Source organism: Ailuropoda melanoleuca, chromosome 1 (genome assembly GCF_002007445.2).
Source record: "Ailuropoda melanoleuca isolate Jingjing chromosome 1, ASM200744v2, whole genome shotgun sequence".
In the NCBI taxonomy this organism is placed as follows: domain Eukaryota; kingdom Metazoa; phylum Chordata; class Mammalia; order Carnivora; family Ursidae; genus Ailuropoda; species Ailuropoda melanoleuca.
Genome location: NC_048218.1, coordinates 84,274,845 through 84,297,743, shown reverse-complemented (window position 1 = coordinate 84,297,743; position 22,899 = coordinate 84,274,845). Strand labels below are relative to the sequence as shown.

Here is a 22,899-nt window from a genome sequence, read left to right as displayed (position 1 = left end):
ACAAGCTGATCCAAATCTGCATTAAAAAAAAAAAAAGGCATTGCAAAAGGTCTTCCCGGAGCGAGTCAAAGGATTGCAGAGCGCAATGGCAGTGTATTCCTCTTCCGATTTGGGCTATAACATAACTTTACATTGGCAGAAGGACGCGCAGCAACGCTTCCAAAAATGCCTTCTTTCTAGTATCCATAACCACTTCGGGTTAGCCACTGACAGCGGCGGTTAGCCACCGAGGCCCCTTCTCTCGCCTCCAAACGAAAGGAAATCTCATTTCGTAAAATGAGCGAAGGAACTCATTCGATCCCAATACTCCCGTATCTCTACGCTAGCCTGCCTAGTGCCCGTGGAAACAGATAAACAACACATATGCCGTCCTAGGATGACACAACATCCTCACTGCTGCAAAAGACGGAGCATTAACACACGCGCTCCAGAAACGGTCCCCTCCACCACCCGAACTTCGGGCGGAAAAGCAAGGTGCAGGCGCACTGGCACACTGTTACCCGATTTGCCCACTTCCCCCTCCCGGTCTCAGCAATTTCACTTCCTCTCCTTTGCACATCTGCTTCCGGGGTATTGTAGGCTCAGCCCCTCCTCAGCTCTTACCCTCCTCTGCCCGAGGAGGGGGGGGAGTCGAGGGGGTGGGGAAGAGTTCGTTGTTTGTTTACACGATGTGAGCGGAAAAAGAGACCAATAAAGTTTATTCTGGAAACAAAAGGAAAAAAAACAGGGTGACAGAGAAAGGAGACGGGGGCGGGGGCGTGTGGCGGGGGCTGGAGAGGAGAGGGAGCTAGAAGGAGAAAGCGGCAGTTCCGGTGCCGCCGCTGCGGCCGCTGAGGTCTTGGGCTGTTGCTGCCGCGGCCACTGGGGCTGGGGCTGCCGGCGAGGCAGGGCTCGGGCCCGGCCGGGCAGCTCCGGAGCGGCGGGGGAGAGGGGCCGGGAGGCGGGGGCCGTGCCGCCCGCTCTCCTCTCCCTCGGCGCCGCCGCCGCCGCCGCCGCCCGCGGGGCTGGGACCCGATGCGGTTAGAGCCGCGGAGCCTGGAGGAGCCCCGAGCGTGAGTAGAGCGCGGACTGGCCGGGAGCGGGTGCGACCGGGATGGGAACGGGGTGGGTGTGGGGGCCTCCCCGGCGCGCCCGTGGTATTGGGCGGGGGCTACCCACGGGTCGTCTCTCACTGTCGGCCCGCGGCGGAGTTCGCCTGTGATCGCAGCTCCCTCTTCCCCGCCTGCTGCTGGCCTCACCCAGATGCAGAGGCGAGGGCTCGCCGCTTACTCTCCTTTCCCCCCTGGCCGCCGCCTCGTTCCTGGTTTCCTTCCTCTCTCATTTTTGGGGATGGGGCGGCTGGAATCTGAGGAAGTGCACCCAGGGCCGCCGCCCCGGTCGCGGTAGCTCGGTCCCCCGCACCCTTGCACGCCCACCGGGCCCGCGGGTGGCCGGGCTGCCGCGAGCACCGCGGCGTGAGGGATCCTGGCGGAGCCGCGAGCTGTTCCACAGGGGCTGTCATGCCCCAGGACTCCGGCCCCGCCAGCCCGGCGACCCTGCGTTTGCCTCACGCTGAGTTTAAATCGCCCGGCTGGGGCAGGGAAGGAAAACCGCTCCCCCCCCCCCCCCGTTCCCCTCCCCCCCCTCCTCTCGAGGTTGTTTTTTTCTTTTTAACCGAGACAATCAAACGTATTGGATCTTTCATTCATAGACCCGAGACGTTGTCTCGTGATTTGTGTCTTTACTAAGTCTATTATGTGATGCCCGTTTCACAGCTCCTAAGTGGTTCAGAAAGGTAGGGTACGCCCAGGATTGGACTATGTAAACACCAGACGTTCAGCCAGTGTTTTGACCGCGGCTTGAGGGGTTTATTTTAGGATGCTAAAGAAATAGTGGTGATGGTGGCTAGTTCCCAGACTTAGGAATTGAAAGCTATTTTCTTAGATGTCAATAACTGGGGAACTGTTTACATAGTTGTATAAAGGGTAAGGCAGCGTAACAAGAGGGGGCTTTGAGGAAAACAGCCCGCATATTCTTTAATGAATTAGAGTTGTGATTTCGTTTTAGAAAAGCTTCCTCATTCCAGCGCCTTTGTGCACATGCGGTACTTGGGTTTTCGAGATGATGTTTTGAACCTAGTTTGTGAGGCCTGGGAGAACCCCTCGAAAACTTGGGTAGATAAACTCCTGGTAACTCAAATCGGATGATTTCAGTGGCCACATCTCAACCACTGCAAGCAGCATTGGTCGCATGCTTTCCTCCTTAGATAATAGATTTTCGGGAGTATTAGCTTACAAATTTGCTTTCATGCTGGATTGTGTGATGATGTTGAGAAAAGACCTGAAAAATACTTAAGATGCTGATTTAATTTGGATAAATCGGAATACTTTATGTCTTTAATAGGAGGCCCTTGAAGCAACTGCAGTGTAAGAATTTGTTAATATGTCTGTGTATTCAAGTTTTAAGCTTTTTTTTTCAGTTTTTTTTTTTTTATTTTTTTAATTCTAATTTTATTTTATTATATTATGTTAATCACCATACAGTACATCCCCAGATTCCGATGTAAAGTTTGATGCTTCATTAGTCTTAACTGAAGTGTTGAAGTCTGGTTGACAGCATAGATCTCTAGCTAAACAACACACGTTATGGAAAATTTTAATTATCAGATTAACTGTTCTGCAGTGTCATCAACCAAAATTATCTGAAGGGGGCCCAGTAGGGTGTGTGTGTGTGTGTGTGTGTGTGTGTGTGTGTTGGTGCTTGTTTTGTTTTTTAAGTTTTCTTGTCTCGTGTTTTGGGATAAAATTAAATAAAATGTCATCCATAACTTTTTTCAAAAGTTTCTTGTTCATTTTTGGTCTTTGTAAAATAATTCTTCTCTTCACAAAATAGGTGATTGAAAGAAATGATATAGCATATCATCATAGTAATAGCTCTATGGAGGAAATAGCAAGAAAGTAAATGAATATTAACTTAATAATCAGTTGACTGTGAGTTTAAAGTTTGAAAGGCACTTCTGTCAGTTTTAGTTGAAGAATTAAAAATGAACCATGTGTAAATGCAAAACACTGTTTTTATGTAACTAAAATTTTTAAATTTTAAGTAAACTGGATATAGCATGGAAGAGATGTCACTCGATACAATACTAGAACTGAAAGATTACTGCATGAATGTGTGTATTCTTATGGGGCTGGATATATGTAAAAGGGAGACTAAAAGAACAGTGACTTTGCCTGGCTCTGTGTATGGAACAGTCCTCTAGAGGCAGAGCTTCCTTCCTGTCAGGATAAGATCCTCTCCATCCCAAATAAGTATTCCCTTAAAAAAAAAAAAAAAAAACCTAAATTTATAAATAAAATACTTGTATAAGAAGATAGACCATAATAACGTTTTTCCTAAAACAGTTTACTTTGTGTGTAGCTTTCCTGATTAGAGCCCTTTACTGAACAAAGAATTTTTACATTTGTTGTTAACGGGCATTTGCGCTGTTGATCTATTTATTTGAAAAGAACTAACTTAATCCCAATTGATCTCTTTAGTAACTAGAGTAGCATTAAAAGAATCAGTTCTCTGTTTTATTATTTTAATATCTTGAATTCCAAGGTAGGTGTGATTCTTTAAGTGAAATATGTTCCTTAAGCATCATAAAAGATCTCATCTTTGGTAAAAATATGATCTTTAAAATTGTGCAATTTTAGCAGCATAAATCATGTAATACTGTGGTTTATATTTTATTAGCACAGTTACCAAGCTGTTTTCTTAAATGTTGTCTTGAGTACAGCAATCCTGTAGGCAGGCAGAATTACTGTCTCTGAGAAATGACATTTTAATCTAAGGTCATACAGGTGTCAGGTGACAGGCTCATTGACAAAACCAGTGTTTTCTGAGTCATTTCACTATCTCAAGCTACCTCTAACCTGCTTCATCCTGCTTTTTTTTTTTTAAAGATTTTATTTATTTATTTATTCGACAGAGATAGAGACAGCCAGCGAGAGAGGGAACACAAGCAGGGGAGTGGGAGAGGAAGAAGCAGGCTCATAGCAGAAGAGCCTGATGTGGGGCTCGATCCCATAACGCTGGGATCACGCCCTGAGCCGAAGGCAGACGCTTAACCGCTGTGCCACCCAGGCGCCCCTCATCCTGCTTTTTAATAGATAAACTAAGGCCCAGAGAAGTTAATTACTTAAGATCACCTTTTTCTTTATTTCCAGTAATAAGTGTATATTTTTAATTCCCTGTATAGCTTAAACAGTAGTTTCAATCCTGGCTACACATTAGAATCATCTAGTTAGCTTTTTAAAAGTACCAGTACCAGGGTCTCATTCCCAGAGATTCTGATTTAATTGGTCTGAGATAGGGCTCAGACATCTGTGATTTGTTTGTTTTAAAGTTCCCCAAGTAATAGTAACAGAGAAGATTATAAAGCCCTTTCTTTCAAGGACCTGTGTGATTTGGTCCTTGCTTGTCTCTTTGGGTTCATTTCTCCTCCCACAGCTTCCTTGGCCTTTCGCTGATCTCTTGAGCAAATGCTCTCCCTGAAATATTTGCACATTCCATACCTCTTCCTTAACTAGCTGACTCCTACTCATGTTTCATACCACCTCCGTCAAAAAGTCTAGTCTGAGTTAGGTATTCTTGCTTCCTGTTCCCGTAGCATCTTGTATTCCCACCGTCATAGCATTGACTCACTGCATTATAATTGCCTATTTATTTGTATGTCCTCCACCAGGATATACGTTCCATGAGAAGGATAGGGAATCTTTCTATTTTATATCCAGTTATATTCTTATTGCCAAGCATGTAGCCAGTACATAATAAGCACTTACTAACTGAATAAATAAGTATATTGGCAAGAGATTTCTTTACAACATGTAATAATTTACAAACACCAATTAAGTTTTTATTCCTGACAAATACATTTAATATCTTTGGTCACTAAAAATGTATATCCCTGAACTTGCCACACATATAATTTCATTTGGAGACAGTCAAGACGTTATGGGGCGCCTGGGTGGCACAGCGGTTAAGCGTCTGCCTTCAGCTCAGGACGTGATCCCGGCGTTGCGGGATCGAGCCCCACATCAGGCTCCTCTGCTATGAGCCTGCTTCTTCCTCTCCCACTCCCCCTGCTTGTGTTCCCTCTCTCGCTGGCTGTCTCTATCTCTGTCAAATAAATAAATATAAAATCTTAAAAAAAAAAAAAGACGTTATAAAATATATATAAATTATACCAAGCATGACTCAACCCCAAACATGCACACAAGCAAAAATAAGGATCATTATTATTATGCATGGACCTGCACTGGAAGTCAGGAGACTTGAATTCAGATCCCAGTTTCACCACAAGTATTAGGTCCTTAGACAAGTCCCAACTTTTTTGGGCCTCTGTTTCCTCTTTAATGACACACAGAGTTTGTACCGGGTGCTCTACGTGCTACTCCATGGTCTAGCCTTAAAATCTTATGAGTACTAAAAGTATTGGCTTTGGAATCTGAAGCGCCTTGGTTCAGTACCTGGCTCTTATAGTTCCTGGCAGGATTACTTTGGACAGACTTCTTAATCTGCATAATGGGAATAATTACTATTCAGTAGAGTTGTTGTTGAATTAAATGAAATACAGATCCAAGAGATTTTTTGTCCTGTATCACTTAATAAATGTTCATTTCCTTTCCTCTTATGAGGTGTTAGATCTCATAAGTGGATTTACCTGAGGTAACAGAAAGACATAGTTTGTATAATCCTGTTTGCCACTTTGTTAACTGCTAGCATTACAGATGTGACTAGGGACCCAAACCACTGTGGCTTTTAGTTTCATTTTCTTAGAACCCCACTGCACTGTCAAACACCCAAGTGTTTGTCAATCTATTTGGAAAGTAATTGCATCTAGAAGTTTCAACCATGACAGGATATCAAGTGCCAACCTATCAATACAACTGTAGTAAATAATATGAAGGAAGAGAGAGTCAGGTGACCTTACACCATCTCCAAAGATAAGTGAAATCAGACTTGACCATTCCAAAAGAAGGGGACAAATTAAAATTAAGGGTGATTTGTAAAAGAAGACCCAGAAATTTTGGTGAAATCTCTATTCATCAAAGCTCAGGGACCTTTATTTAGTAGTTTCTAGGAGATATAGAAAAATATACATCTGTCATGCTTCATTCCCCCTTCTGAGAAACAAACTGAAGGCTTCAGAGGGGAGTGGGGTGGGGGAATGGGATAGGCTGGTGATGGGTAGTAAGGAGGGTACGTACTGCATGGTGCACTGGGTGTTATACGCAACTTATGAATTATCGAACTTTACATAAAAAATCAGGGATGTACTGTATGGTGACTAACATAATATAATAAAAAATGTTATTATAAAAAAATCTGTATATATACCTCTGGTCAGGACCAAATCCAGAAGATAAAATTGTTCTTGATGTCAGATTAGCAATTTCAGATATCAATAGACTGAAATTATTGATATTTTTCTCCATTTGGGAGCCATGTTTTTAAATAGATAGTTATATTAGACTTTGTTTAGTAATACAGAGTAACCTTACATGCGGTGTAATAATGCCTATTTGCTGAAGTTTCTTGATACCAATCTTATTTTTATATATATCGAATTGGTATGCCTGAGTTTTCCCTTAAATTTATGTTTAAAGTGAATTTTAGGGTGCCCGGGTAGCTCAGTTGGTTAAGCGTCTGCCTTCAGCTCAGGTCATGATCCCAGGATCCTGGCATTGAGTCCCACATCGTGCTCCCTACTCTGTGGGGAGTCTGCTTTTCCCTCTCCTTTGCCCCTTCCCCTCTGCCCGTGCTCTCTCTCTCTCAAAGAAATAAATCTTTAAAAAAATTTTGTAATTAAAAAATAAAGCGAATTTTATAACCAATTATTTTGGGGAAAATACTATAATAAAAATTAAAAATTGGGGAGGAGAAACTAAAATGTTAGGGCATAAAAAAGAAATATGAAGCCACACTTAGTGAAGTCTGAGGATTCAACTTGAAGGCTAGGAGATTTCCATCATTGGAAAAGGTTATTAAACCTTAAATATACCAATAATGTTTTATAGCTATATCTTATTCGCATTTAATACTTTATTCTGTGAACTGATTGATCCTGGTTAAGAAATTTTTAGGTGTTCTTCCTCCCTCTCCCTAAAATCATAGTTTGGGGAGTTTAAAGTTTAAAATGTGCCGATAAAGAATTTGTAAGTTTGTGTGGTGGAAGCCAGAAATGTCGGTGTTGTGATTTGAAAAAAAGCTGCAACAGAATAGAATCATATACTCTGATCATAATTCTCTTTCTAAACTCAGTACTAACTCAGGAGTTAGTAAGATTCAGTGGAGAGATGCATCTTACAAAGTACTATAGAAATTTGGGGGGGGGGGGCTGGGGGGCTCAGTCGTTAAGCGTCTGCCTTCCGCTCAGGGCGTGATCCTGGCGTTCTGGGATCGAGCCCCACATCAGGCTCCTCTGCTGGGAGCCTGCTTCTTCCTCTCCCACTCCCCCTGCTTGTGTTCCCTCTCTCGCTGGCTGTCTCTCTCTCCATCAAATAAATAAATAAAATCTTAAAAAAAAAAGTACTATAGAAATTTAAAACAATATTATGAAGATAATTTTTAGTAATAAATTTTTTAACAGGAAGAAATCATGTTCATTCTTACCTTCAGCAGCTAGCATAGTGCCTAAAAGTAAGTGGCCAGTATGCGTTATTTTTGCAGTAGAATCATAATTGAGAATCAAAATAGTTTTCTTATCTTTTATCAGTTTTGTAGCTGTATACTTTAAACAGTCTGAAAAGTACGCAAATTGCTCTGTGCCAGTCTTAGTTGATCATTTATTGAGTATAGACTTGAAGTATATCAGAAATAATTTTCTGTAAGTTGTTAACTAGTTGCATATTTCTGTTGCTATTTGGAGATATTTTTAACATCATATTGATAGATTAAGGAGAGGCTGTGTGCTGTGGTGAGAAGAACATTGGATTAGGAATCTAAAATCTGGATTCCACATTGAACTGTTAACTAATTGTTTGGTTTTGGATCTTGACCTTTTAGCACTTGTTCCTTTTACCTATACAATTTCTAATGTTCTTTACAATTCCAAAATTCTGTGAGATTCCTAGTATTTTAAAGTCTGTTTTTGATTTCAGGGAAAAATCAGTAAGCCACTCCCTAAAAAGGGAAGACCGTCTGTGTCAGTTTGTTGTATTTTCAGAAGCTGAAATCTTTTTGTCTGCCTGTTTATAAATTTGCACATATTTGAAGGCCCCTGTGTGAAATTTTGTGGCATAGACAAGCTGCCATCAGAAAAGAATGGACTGGAAAGATTTTTTTTTTTCTTTCTGAAACCATCAGTGACTTTGGAGAATCAAACTTACTGCAGGCGTGGCCATTTTGGTTACTGGCACTGAGAGCAGTTGAATGACTGACAGGCATTGAGAGTAGGTCATCCATTTGAACACCAGTTGCCAGGGTTATGAAGGCCAACAAACCTGTCACATCACCCTTAATAGCCACTGGTCACCATCCTTACTTGTTAAAGACTTCTAGGAAAGTATGTTCCACAGTCTCCTTTAGTGAGATCCCAGTAGATGGTTTTCAGAAAATGTGTTCTAATCTTAGGAATATAATTCTAGAGGCACAGTAAGCCTCTTTTTTTTGTATATATGTATATATCCTTTTTGTGCAGACAAATATAAGGAAAGATGACAAAAATCATTATTCTTGATTGAGAAGCATTGGTATTTATGCCATTGATTTCTTGTTTCTATAAATGTTCAAAATACTCACCTATAGGGTTTGAATATTTTTTAACCAGCAAACTGTTGAAGCTATGAGATATTATTTAGAGGTTTTTGTTTTTGTTTTAAGATTTTATATATTTGTTAGAGAGAGCACGAGGGGGCTGGGGGTAGAGGGAGAGGGAAAAGCAGACTCTCCCCTGAGCAGGGAGCCAGATGTGGGACTTGATCCCAGGACGCCGAGATGATGACCTGAACCAAAGGTAGACACTTAACTGACTGAGCCACACAGGCGCCCCTGTTTAGAGTTATTTTGAGTATGTACTCATTTTTCAACAAGCTAAGCACATTTCTGTGGCTTATTTGTCTTTGAGAGATCATACTTTCCCAAGAACTTTTCTGATGGACTTACTGCAGGTCCAGACCTGAAAGTACTATTGCATTTTGAAACAGTTGACTGCCTCTAGCTTAAAAGTGAGTGAAGTGTGTGTGTGTGTGTGTGTGTGTGTGTGTGTGTGTGTTTTCTTTAGGAGGTTAACTTCTTGGCAAGTGCAAAAATAAAAGTCGTGGAGTTTTTTGCTAAGTAAGTTACTGTCTGTGTGTAGAGATTTATAGAGCACATCATCAAATATAAAGCATCATTAATGGGAAAAATTGTGGGGAAAAAGATTGAAATTAGGACTACTAAAGTCCAATCTGAAATCAAACCATAAATGACAGTAGGGAGAGGAAAAACTGTGTTTCATACTGTCATTTTCTTACTTACCGTAAATATTAATAGTAATATCATTTTAAAGTTATTTTCCATATGAAGATTTCCTTAAAATCTAATGGCTATTATTATTTGCATTTGAGACTCCAATAGGTAGCATCTTAATATATTTATGAAAGAGATATTTGCATTCTTTTTCTCTATATAGCAGTTGTAAAAGTTGAACATGACTTTTTCAAAGCAGCTTCTGTACTTGTCTTGATAATTATAATGGTAGTAACACTCAAAGTAGTTTGGAATATTAGTAATTTAATAGTGTGGAGACTGGTTATTTGTTTTCTCTTCACTAAAAATGACCAAATTTCAAAAATCTTAGTGATATTATGGTACTCCAGATTTCTTCAAAATCACTTTGAATGATTTTGATTAATTCTGTGCAATAAAAGGCAGCATTTTTTACAGCCATGGTATGTTCACAGGCACTATTAATGTGTAGCTAAATGTATCTACTAATGTATAACTACTAAGCACAGCAAATATACCATGCTATGGTGTTCTTTGTTGAGTGTAAATATCAGGCATATAAATTAGTACATTTCTCTTGTAAATAATTTTTTTCCCAACCAAAATGAGGGTAATAATTTGACAATAGGACAGGATATTTGAAGTTAGCACAGTCTTAGAATATCCATAAAATATGGTCAGTGTAGTTAGGCCTCTTTAATTTTCTTTTCTTTCTCCAAAATATATGTCATAATTTTTAAGAACATGTGCTCTGGAGCCAGACTATTGAGATTAGTATTTTGTAGCTTAGGGCAAGTTATTTAACCTGTCTGGGTTAAATATTCTCTGGGTTAATAGACATTTCCTTGTTTGTAAAAGAGGGATGATAACAGTACCTACATCATAATATTGTAATGAGGATTAAGTGACAAATACATTAAAGCATTTAGAACAGTGCGTAGCATGTAGTAAGCACTCAATAAATATTTGTAGGCTCCTTCAGAGCACAAACTATGTCATATTCATCAATTTAATTGGGGGCTTTAACATTATGTAGTGAATTAACTTTTGTCCATTCTGAGGATTTACTAATGGATCCGGTCTCTGGAGAGTGAACAGTAAAGTTGCCTTCTAACAAGCTTTTTAATTACTGCTTGCTTTTTGTTCTGTTACAACTTTTAAAATTTCATTCAAGCTCTAGGTTGAATTCTGTTTCGTACCTGCTCCTAAGAGAAGTTAGCATATGGAGATTTAGCTTGATAGGAATGAAGTTTTGATGGACAGATGATACCAAGAAAATGGATGTACATTTTTCACATCTAGTCTGATCTTCTTATGGATTCATTTTTCCCTGTCAATTCCTGGAATCTCAAAATCCCCAGCAGATATCCTCAGAGCACTCTGCCATTGAAGCAGTACTTATTTTGAGCTACTAGGTATTTGTTTTCCCTGTCCTCCAGGTACTAAAGGACCATAGTTGTGTCATATTGTCACATAGTCCCTGTGTTACATGCCTTTTATAGAATTCTCATGTTTTAAAGCTGCTTATATCTCACCCATTATATTTGTTATGAAATCTTTATAAAATACAATATTTACTCTTTTATATATGATTTTGATACAAGGTTTAAACTTATGGAAAATTGTGTAAAACTTGCAAGTCATTTGTGTGAAAATAAGGAAAGTAACCATGTGTTTTGATTTTTCCATGAGTTCAGTCTCTAATTCTTTGCCTTTAATTACTAAGTTACCTACATAGCATCATTGATACAAATTTTTACAGCATCATCTGGTTGGCACCTTACATAAATGAGACAGACTATAAGTTCATATTTAAGTTTTTGGTAAATATATGTGTTTGTTTTCTCACCTCCTACCTTTTAGCAATTTAGACTGCTTTTGATGGTCACACGCTGTAACTTACTCTTCTCAAGCTGATGATCCCGTCACTTGTGTCTCTCAAAGCAGATTGATAGTAACAGTAAAATCCATGTACTTTAAAAAATATATATATAATTAGTATTAATTTATATAGAGATTGCTTTAAAAAGAATCTATAATTTTGGCACAGTTGTTCAAAATTTTTGTTGGGGCGCCTGGGTGGCACAGCGGTTGAGCGTCTGCCTTCGGCTCAGGGCGTGATCCCAGCGTTATGGGATCGAGCCACATCAGGCTCCTCCGCTATGAGCCTGCTTCTTCCTCTCCCACTCCCCCTGCTTGTGTTCCCTCTCTCGCTGGCTGTCTCTATCTCTATCGAATAAATAAATAAATCTTTAAAAAAAAATTTGTTGTTACTTTTAAAGAATCATTAAGCATACTTCTGAACATTTTTTATACATGTAAAACTCTATAGAATTTCATCTCTTTTAAGGGGTGGTATGCACAATGAAAAAAAAAAATTAAACAAAACATGACAGTGGACTGCCTAGTTCCGACCAAGAATTTATTGCCATACTATGTGGCTATGATTAACCTAGGCACTGAAGTTAAGAATTAACTGCTTATTTTATTTTATTTTATTTTATTTTATTTTNTATTTTATTTTTAAAGATTTTATTTATTTATTTGACAGAGATAGAGACAGCCAGCGAGAGAGGGAACACAAGCAGGGGGAGTGGGAGAGGAAGAGGCAGGCTCATAGCGGAGGAGCCTGATGTGGGGCTTGATCCCATAACGCTGGGATCACGCCCTGAGCCGAAGGCAGACGCTTAACCGCTGTGCCACCCAGGCACCCCTAACTGCTTATTTTAAAATGGCATCATGGAGAGTTATAGTTGACAACCTGTGTTAGAAAATTTCCTTGATTTTCTAAATGTACACATTAGTATGTATGCTTTGAGTTACCTCAAACCCAAACTTTAATATCATGAATCTGGGAAAGAGGAATATTATGGACTTTGTACATGTTATCTCCCTTAGTCCTCACAATAGCACTTCTGTACACATGTAGTCTCTCCACTACACACAGTAGGAAACTAAAGTTCCATATCTAATCACTACAGTGGAGTCTCATCACACTTAATTTATGTGAATTCAACTATATATACTCAGCCAAAAGTATAATCATGATAAAAGTAATCATTTAAATATTGCAGTCCCATCCCACTACTGAGCTTTTGTTTTGAAATAGACATGAGATTAAAGATGTGAATCTCTGTCACCTCAACTGTTCTCATTGTGTAGGTATGCACATCTCACAGTGTTGAGTGTGATTCTGTTAGTCAGTCATATGTAATGTTCATACAACATGGCTTCTAATGTCAAACCTATAGTGTTTAACCAAAGAACGCAATTTATTCCAGTGCTGGAAGAGAAACTGCTGTTTTAGACTTGCTGAGCAATTGTGTTGATTTCCTAGGTGGCCTGCAGATATGGGCACAACAGACCATCACCTACACATGTGCATCTTCTCTGATACATACATCCACATGCGTAAACCCACACCCTTTTAAATACATATATTTTATATATTGCACGTATAATTTTATTGTGTGTTCTAGATTGCTGTAAATATATTCTGTCTTTATGCAGTATGTTTCTGTACAAGGTGGTATACAGAAAGTGTGTACATTGTAATTTATGGGTGATTTAAGAGATTTTTCAAGGAAAATGTTGGTTCTGTACATCCACAGACTGTGTGGTGTTTGCCACTATATACCCAGGGTCAAGCACATTGCTAAGCACAAAGTTTATTGCATCACTGGGAAAAAATCTTTAATACTTAGCTGCTTATTTTTTAAATATAAATATACATACAGTGATCATATTTTCTCAGCTCAAATTTTGAAACTTTTGAAAAATCTGCTTTATACCCCAGATAAATTAGTCGTAAGTCATTTTAGAACAGTACGGAAATGGAATATTAGAAATTACAGCTATCTCACAACATCTGGTCCTGATGTGACCACTGGACTTAGTGTTACTTATGTTTCTTTCCTTTCTCCCATCTCTGCTTTTATATGTATCTAGGATTTGCCAAAGGAAACTCAGCCATACTATGCAAAATTATTTTATGAAAACTGAGTAGGTTTCTGCGAACTCTTCCACCTAGAGAAATGGAAAAACTAAAAGATAGGATATATAAATAAGGGGACAGATTACTCTAACCTCCTTATGTAATATTCATTCCCTTTGTACAAACACCCACTTTTTGGATGTCCTATCTGATCTGTGCAGGAAGGTAGAACGTCCCCTAAAGCCTTAGAAAGAGAAAAGTGTACCCTGAGCTGCCATGTGCCAGTCTTTCTAGCTAGCTGGAAGATAAGACTACCAGACCAAGAAGATATGATTTCTCTCACACTGGGGGAGAAGAAAGGGATGGCGCAGTGAAATGAGACATTTGCTTAAAATTCTAGATCAGAACCAGAATATCTAACCTCCCTGCCAACCATATGACCCTGAACAAGCCACTTAGGTTTTATGAGCCTGAAAAGTTGTCACTAGATGGCTAGTGACTAAAAGAGGTATTTCCAGGGTGCTGTGTTCCAGAAATGAGCCTGAGCAAACTTTAAGAATGTAGGACTCAAATAGCAGCTATGAATTAGAGAAATAAAAATAATTCAACATTACATTAAGTCTACTTTATGATTAGCAAATATCTAAGAATGCAAAGATGGCTAAATATGAACTTTTATAATGCCTAGGTCAATGAATCTGGTAAGGAAAATAAACGTACCAGTAGACATGGAAAAGAAATTAATAATTTCCTTTTGTCTCTTTAAGAGTCAGGAATAAAGAGAAATTTCAAAAACATATCAAACTAAAAGCTAAAATAATATGTGATGGTGAAATACTAGAGAAGCAATGACTATTAAAAACTCAGAAACACATTATCACTACATTATTGTATAACATTCTTCAGTAAGTTCTGAGCAATATAGTAAGACATAAATTAGAACAAAGAGGGGTAAGTACTGAAACTGCACAATCCCATTTTTGGTGTGGTATGATTACATTCCGGGAAAACCAAAAGTCAACTGAGAAGTTGTCAGAACTAATAAGAATGTAGAGTAACTAGATTTAAGACAAATACTTTAAATTCAGTAGTTCACCTTTATAATAGCAGTAGTTATTTAGAAAGTTATGGTAGAGAGGCACCTGGGTGGCTCAGTCGGTTAAGCGTCTGCCTCCAGCTCAGGTCCTGATCCCAGGATTCAAGCCTGCGTCAGGCTCCCTGCTCAGAAGGGAGTCTGCTTCTCTCCCTCCCATACTCCTCCTCCTGCTAGTGCTCTTTCTCTCTCTCTCTCATATAAATAAAATCTTTAGAAAAATAGAAAATGTGGTAGAAAAAATCACTTATAACAATGATGACAGAAAATATAGAATTATATTAATAAGAAATGTATAAGCTCACGTAAAGAAATCTGAAAACTACTGGGATACAGGCGGGGGGGATGCAGGGAGAAGAGTATCATGTGCATGAATGGGAAGTCCTGACTATTACAAATATCCATTTTTCTCAAGGTAACTTACAGCTTAGCAGAATTCTGATTTTTTAAAAATGTGTTTGAGAAATTAACAAGATGATTCTTAGTTTTGTCCAAGAGATTAAAGAGGTAAAAAGTGAGACAAAAAACTTAAGTGAAAAACAAAGAACAGTGGCAAAGAGCTAACCACTATAGCCCTATCAAATATCAAAACAGACTATAAAACTATAATAAAAGAGTTGGATACTGACATAGCATTGATAGTAAAGTTGGTAAAAGGGAATCAAGATCCCAAAAATAGATATTATAAATATAATAAAGGAATCCTCGGAAATCAGTAGAAAAAGGAAGACATTAGGAGAGTGTTAAATAGTGTTCAAAATAAATTTGAATCTTTATGTAGCAAAATAAATATATAGCAAAATAAATTCCAGGTGGATTGAAGAGTTAAATGAAATAGAGTAAATATCCTTATGCTAGTCTCATTTAAGAAAGATATTTATGTGGATGGGGAAATACCTTCCAAATGTTAAAGAACTAGAAGGACTCATGAAGGGAAAGTTCATTACATTTGACTCAGAACATTGACATTTATTCTGTCCTTTTCTCCCACCCCCCTTTCCCCCAGTACTAATGAGCAAATTAAAGATGTGCAGAGCAGGGTTAGAGATTTACAAATATATGGCAGACAGAGGTTTATCTCTAGTTTGTTTGTTTGTATCAAACCGTTTTACTGGGGGGCTTCAGGGAAGCAAGGTTGAAGGGCTGGGAGACCAGTGAGATCCCACGCGCTTGGCCAGGCTGAGATCTCCCCAACTTCCCAGTTGCAGAAAGCCAAATGTTTATGTTTAAATTTTAAGGTCTTTCTACAAATGCTTTCAAAAGCACCAAGTTCAGTGTACATGAATGAGCAAAGAACTTGAGAAAACAGGTTCATTTACTAAAGTGAAAATAAAAGCAAATGGGAAAATGTTTCTCCCTGACAGATAATCAAAGAAGTGAAACTTTAAGAAGCAGTGATATATTTTTACTTTTTGAGTTAGCAAGAATTCTTTTCTAATGGTTTTGTTGCTGATGAAGGTACCATGAAATGTGCTTTTTCATACATTTCTATTGGCAGTCTAAACTGATTGAACCCTTTTGGAAAGCAAGTCAGCAATTTTTGTGCCTTTAAAATTAATATACCTTGTGATTCCATAATTTCATTTGCAGCATTATATATAACAATGAAAATTTTAAAACAGCTTAAGTATTCTATGAGTAAACTGCTATATCTCCCATAGAAATAGTTGGTCATAGAACACTATTGTTGATGAAGAATTTACAATAATTTGATGAAATGATTTTGAAGTGAAAAAGCAAGATAAAAATCATTATGCTGTGTGAGCACAACTATATAAACTAAAGAAATAAACTAAAATATTCGCAGAAAAAAAGATGAGAGAACATCAAAAAATGGTAGTAATGGTTGTCCCAGATGCGTTTTTCATTGTTTTGTTTTCTTTGTTCATCCATACACCATTGCATTTTAAGTAGGCACAGGGCACAGTTCTGAATCTTAATAGACACTTCAGTCGGTATTTAAGTGAATGAATTTCTGTAATAAGCATGAGTTACTTTTACATTAAAGAAATAAGAATACAGTCCACATCTAAGTTACGAAAAGAAGTGTGGGAAGTGTTCTATAAAGGAACCTGATTAATAATATCTTACACTTAGATTTCCAGTTTTCAAAATGTTTTCACAATAATATTTCATATGATCCTTTTCTGTTAATAATATCATTACTTGCGAAGTTAGGAACTTCTGTTAACCTTTATCCTGTCTGAACTACCAAATCCAACTAATTACCAAATCTTGGGTATTTCTTTCTTGGAAATGACTTTTGATGTCATTTTCACCTCTTCTCATAGTCACTGCCTTATTTTAGTTCTTCCCTGTATCACTGAAGTACCCTGACTAGTCTTTCCACTTTTCTTTTACTTTCCACGCTGCTGCCAAAATTATCAGACGTATAAATAACTAGCAGAATTTCATGAATGTGCTATAATAAATAGATTATGTGGAAGAGAACAGGGGAGAGATTGACACTGCTTCCACGCTGTTGCTAAAATACCGCTCATCCTAAAATACAAAATTGATCTGCTTAAAGCTTAGTAATTCCTTGTGGCCTGCACTGCTGCTTCTCAAGCTTTGGGTGTTTAAGAATCATCAGGGGAATTTGTTACAATGTAAATTATCTCAGACTCTAAAAAATCTGATTCAGTGCATCTATGGGCCTGGGAACATGCATTTGAATAAGTCTTCCTACTCTTGGTCCTATACATGTGATCCCTGGACAGAATTTTGAAGAACAATGACCTTGGAATAAAGTGCAATCTCATTAATTTACTATCATTCTCACAGTTTGGCACCAGCCTACTTTTCTGTATGGAGTTTCTATACTTTTCCCTCACTGAACACCTTGCAATCTAGCCATTGTGAACTGCCTCAGACTCACAGAAGTTCTGAACTTCTGTGCTCATCATGCTTGTGCTGTTTCTGCTGCTCCGCGCCCCTATCGCTATGGCTGCCCCTACCCCATAACTTGCCTGTACACTATCTTGAGCTTCTCTGTAATCTGTGTTAAGTATTCCTGGACTTACTTTCCTAAACAAGAGTCAGTCTCTCCCTCTCCTTTTTCTGTAGCCTCTGTTTATTACAGCACATACACACTGTACTAAGTTTTGCTTACTTATTTGCACCTTTATTCCTCCATAGGTTATAAGCCTTTTGAAGTCAGGGATGTCATTTTATCTATCTTGTACCTCTAGCATAAGCCTGGCCCATAATACTGCTTAATAAATGAGTGTCACATAATTAACAATCCAATGAAGAAGACAGGGAAGGAGTAATTCGTCCCATTTTTCAGTGAGGAAAATGAGGTCTTAAAAAATTAAGTATTTGCTTACAGTTACCCAGCTTGTAAGTATAGACTTGAAATTCACACACCCAAGATACCTGGCTTCTTTTCTGGTTTTGATCCTTACAGGTAAGGTAGACTGTCACAGTAAAATTACACACAAACACACCCCCTTTTTAAGCATCTCCCCCGCCTCATTTATCAGTTGATCATGTTTGGGGCAGGTGTTTCAATAAACTTTCTCATCATATTCACTCTTTATAAAATAAAACCTATTCCTCCAGAGCAAGAACTGATTACTAGATATTAAAGTGTTTGTCTTTCAGTTTCACATCCAACCTCCTGTGCTCTACTTTGTGAAACTTACTTGTATCCCTTGCAGAAACCATGTTATAGTACCTAATGGAGTTTCCACAAATGCTGGTTTAATTAAATTCAGCTGACATTTATGTAGGTAACATTTTATTCTGCAACAATTCAGACAAAAAGCTATATATGCCTGAGTATTCAAGTAGGTTTCCACCATATTTTTTAAAAGCTCCATTTTCATAGTTTAAATGTGTTTAGCCTTACTGTAGACTTCAGTCTTAAGGTGTTGATGGAAATCAACCACCAGCTGCAAAGTTCAGATCCAGTATGCCATAGAATGCATGTAGCTATGGCTTGAACCAAATGTTAGCAATGAAATATTTAGTAGCAACTGTTCTTTTAAAAGAAACATTTTAGATAATTAGAGTCATCTTGTAATACCCTTATACCCAGCTGTCAGCTTTTTACTTTTTCTGCCAATATTTCTGGAACTGAAATCAAGAAAATGGAAATTAGGGTACCATACTTTGAAATACATTAAACACTTGAAAAGCTGTTATATGTTATAAAGATTTCCAAATAGAGTTCCTTAGTGTCTCAGAGATATTTATAAAAAGCAAATATCTATAATAACCCCAATATTAAGCTGAAATATATGCATTGGTCAATAATAGGAGCATTTGAGAATTTGAAAAATTGCCTCTATGAATAGCTACTGGACTTGAAGATTATTAAAGTAAATTGGAGCCCTTTAATTTCATTTTGAAATTTTGTTGTTTCTTAATTTTGTTACCATGTTTAATCAGCATCTCATTATCCTTCCATTCTCCCTTTCTTTAGCTTTTGTCATCTTTCTACTTTGAACATACTCAAATCTCCATTTTCTATCACATCAGCTTTCAGTAATAGTCCCGATTCCCCACAGTGTTAGACAATATTACCCCATTTTTCCTTTCAAGTCTTCTACCCTTTCACCACATATTATATAATTTTTACAGCGTCAAGTAATGTTAACATTTACATTCTGTACTATAACCATACTTGAAACCCGCTTATGTTTTGACTATAAGTAGATTTTAATAGTTGAAACATACTATTTACATGAATATGATTATGTAAAAATGTTTTATTCCACAACTAAGTAGAACACTAGGATTAGATTTCTTTCTCTGTGTTCAACATCATGAACCATACAAAGAATATTTTTAGTATTTCAGTCACATGGTTCCTCTTTTCATACAGTCTATAAATTGCTTAAAATTGTATGGTTTTGTTTCATATTTTGAGTATGATTTTATTGTATATTTTGGGTTTTTTTTAGTTTATAGTTGCCTTTTTTTTCTGTTGTGAAAATAATCATATATATTCTTCATATACATGTCTTTAATACTATGTAACTTCTCAATTCCTTTATATGCTGCTTAGAGCCAGTTTTATTCTTGTCCTGAATGTTTTTTACTTGGGCCATACAGATTTCATCTGCTAGCTTAGGTTTATTATTTCTTACAATTGATAAAACTTTACTGTAGGATTGCTTTTTCTTGTTATTTCTGTTGTTTGGCCACTGGGTCAGTTCCACCATTTCTAGGGTGGGTATCTTCCTCTTTCTTGATCTCCATCTTTGGTTGGCTAGAGTAATTAATCAGATGCCTCAGAATTGGTTCATGGAAGTAAAACCCATGGAAATACCTATATTTTTTCTTTACACATGATAATTTGCTGAGTACAGAAATCCTGGTCAAATTATTTTCCAACAGACTTTAATTACTGTATAGTTTTTCACTACTGATTATTTTTTGGTTTAATTCTAGTGTAGTTAACATACAGTGTTTTATTAGTTTCAGGTGTACAGTATTCACTACTTTTATTGTTGATGAGAAGAGTGTTGCCAGTAAGATAATTGTTCCTTTCCATATTACCTATTTTTCCCCTTTTGAAAGCTTTTAGGCTTTTATCTTTATCTTTTATTGTCTAGTATGGAGGGTTTTTTAGGTTTTTTTTGTTTTTTGTTTTTTGTTTTTTTACATTCTACTCAGTTGTCTTTTTTAATCTAAATATGAAATTCTCTCCAACTCAGTTGCTTTTTATTTCTTTAATTTTCTTTCTCCATTTTTCTCTTATTTCTTCTAGGATAATAAATATTTGGTTGTTGGACCTCTTTGATTCATCTTATATATCTGTTTACCCCTTATTTTCAATATATTTCTTTTTGCTCTGTGTTTTAGCAGGTTTTTTTTATTTTGAAAATCCAATAGGTGACACATATCATTTAATTTGCCTTTTATTATGAATAAAGATGTGTAATTATCATGTTTTTTTGGTCACTTACATTTCTTTTTCTGTGAATTCTCAGTTCATATCTTTTTGTCCATTTTTTATTGGGTCATTCCTATTTATACTGTAGGGATTTCTCCCATCATCAGTTATATGAGTAGCAAATAATTTTTACTAGTTTATCTTTTGTCTTTACCTATGGTAGTTTTCCCGTACATAAAGTACTTTTTGTTTCTTGTGTAGTTGGATTTATTCATCTTTTTATGGCATCTTGATTTTATTTAGGAAAGACTTCCTCACATATATGAAAAAAATATATCTCATGTTTTCTTGTAGTACCTTTATCTTTATTTTTACATTGTGATTATTATTATAAGTAGAATTTCTTTTAATGTGAGGTGCAAATAGGGAACCCACTCTTTTCTTCAAGTGTCTAGCCAGTTGTTCCAAATGGTCTTTTCCCTATTGGTTGAAATGACACCCTTATTATATAATACCTTCTGTGTCTATTTTTAAATTTTCTGTTCTATTGATGTGACCTGTCATGAGCTATATCTTACCATTATAATTATTGTGCTTTTATAATATATTTTAATATCTGGTAGGACTAGACCCTATCCTCTCCCTTCTTTTTCCAACCCTCCCCTAATTTCTCTGGGGTTTTCTGCTATTATTTCTAATTTTCTTTTTGAACATTAGAGTCAGCATGATAAATTCTGCACACACAAATCATACTAGTATTAATTGGTATCATGTTAAATGTCTAGATTATTTAAGGGAGAATGGAGATCTTATGAACTTGAGTCTTCCTATCTAAGAATATGATAATGTTTTTCCATTCCTTCAGGTCGTTTATGTCATGCAGGAACATTTTAAAGTTTTCTTTATCTTAAAGCAGTAAAAATTAAACTTTTGTCCCCCTCCACGTGGCTAGTCACTTCTATCAGGATCATCTATTAAATAATACATCCTATTACCTCACTTAGAGATTCTGGTTTTTTTCCCATTCAAAATTGCAGCAGCTGCTTGGGTTCATTTCTGTACTCGGTTCTGTTCCTTGGATCTGCATCAGCCAATACCATATATATTGTTTTTTTAACTGAAGCTTTAATGTCTGTTAAGGCAAATGTCCCCTCGTTATTCTTCTTTTAAACATTCAATATATTAAAAGCTATTATAGTATTTCTTACACTGTATTAAAGGCTCGCTCTCTCATACACACAAAGAAAACTACAGACCTGCCTCACTTCACGTATTAGTTATCTTAAAGTATTAGCTAATGAATTTAGTAGTTTGTGAAAACATACACATGCACGCTCCACAATCACATGGCATTTATGCTAGAAATAAGTGGGTCATTTTAACTTTAGGATATCAGTAACACACATATACACATATATTCTCTCAGTCACTGACACAAAAACACACAACCTTAGTAAAATATGATTAGAAAGCTATTCCTTGACATATTAAATAATAAATATCCCAAACCAGAAACTTCAGTCAGGCTTAATAATGAAAGATTCACAGTCCATTCATGTTACGAATAACAAGGAACAATCAATAACTTTTCCTATTTGTGTTGGTGTACAATACTAATGGATTAAGGGAAAGTAAATGAGTATAATAAAGGAGAAATTATTATTTCCAAATTTTGGTTTCCATTTTGTATATCCATTTCTATCCTAACTTCCCAGTCATATTCTGCCCTCCAAAGTGCAGCCAGTGTTTATAGCATGTGATTAATTCTAGGGGAAAAACAGAAGAGGATAAAGGAATGTATATTTACATCTATTTTAATCCATATTTTTATTAGTATAGAATTATAATCAGCATTTTCTTTTTTAAAATATATTGAGTCTACCATTATATTCGCCTTTTAAATTTGTATTTAATTTTCATTATTAAAATAATTGCATCTTCCAGTAATGACAGCATGATGAAGTTGGGTGATTCTCCTCCATAGAAAACAGGCACAAGAATGTTAGAGTAACTATAATAATATCAGTGAAGATACACTGTAAAACAAAGAGTGATACTGGAGACACAGAAGGACATTTTATAATTACAAAGAAATGAATACAGCAGGAAAATATAAGAATTCTAAGTATATATAAGAGAAACACAAAATATGAAGCAAAAGCTAACAAAACTGAAGGGAGAAATAGATAATTCTACATTTAGAGTTGGAGATTTTAGTACCCTTCTCTCAGCAGTTGATAGAATAAGTAGGCAGAAAAACAAGAGAAAGACGACTTGAGTAAGGCAAGTCGACCTAATTGACATCTGCAGTAAACTATACCCAACACCACATTCAAAGTAGACTTGAAACATTCATCAGGATGAGCCATATACTGACCTGCAAACAAAATGTATTAATAAATATGAGAAAATTGAAATTATGTAGTGTGTTCTGCATCCACAAGGAATTAAATTAAAAATCAATGCCAAAAAAAACAATACGTAGAAAATAAATAACATATTTCTAAGTAACCCATAGGTGAAAGAAGAACTCACAAGGAAAATTAGAAAATATTTTTACTGAATGAAAATAAT

General features: G+C 36.8%; 1 protein-coding gene across 1 annotated transcript in view; it reads left to right on the top strand.

The window, feature by feature from the left end:
• Positions 1–611: 611 nt before the first annotated feature.
• PIK3CA (phosphatidylinositol-4,5-bisphosphate 3-kinase catalytic subunit alpha) overlaps positions 612–22,899 on the top strand; it is an 82,892-nt gene continuing 60,604 nt past the window's right edge. Inside the window, exon 1 of the mRNA XM_034662588.1 lies at positions 612–1,052. The gene's annotated coding sequence lies outside the window, so the exon portion shown is untranslated. The remainder of the gene's footprint in view (positions 1,053–22,899) is intronic.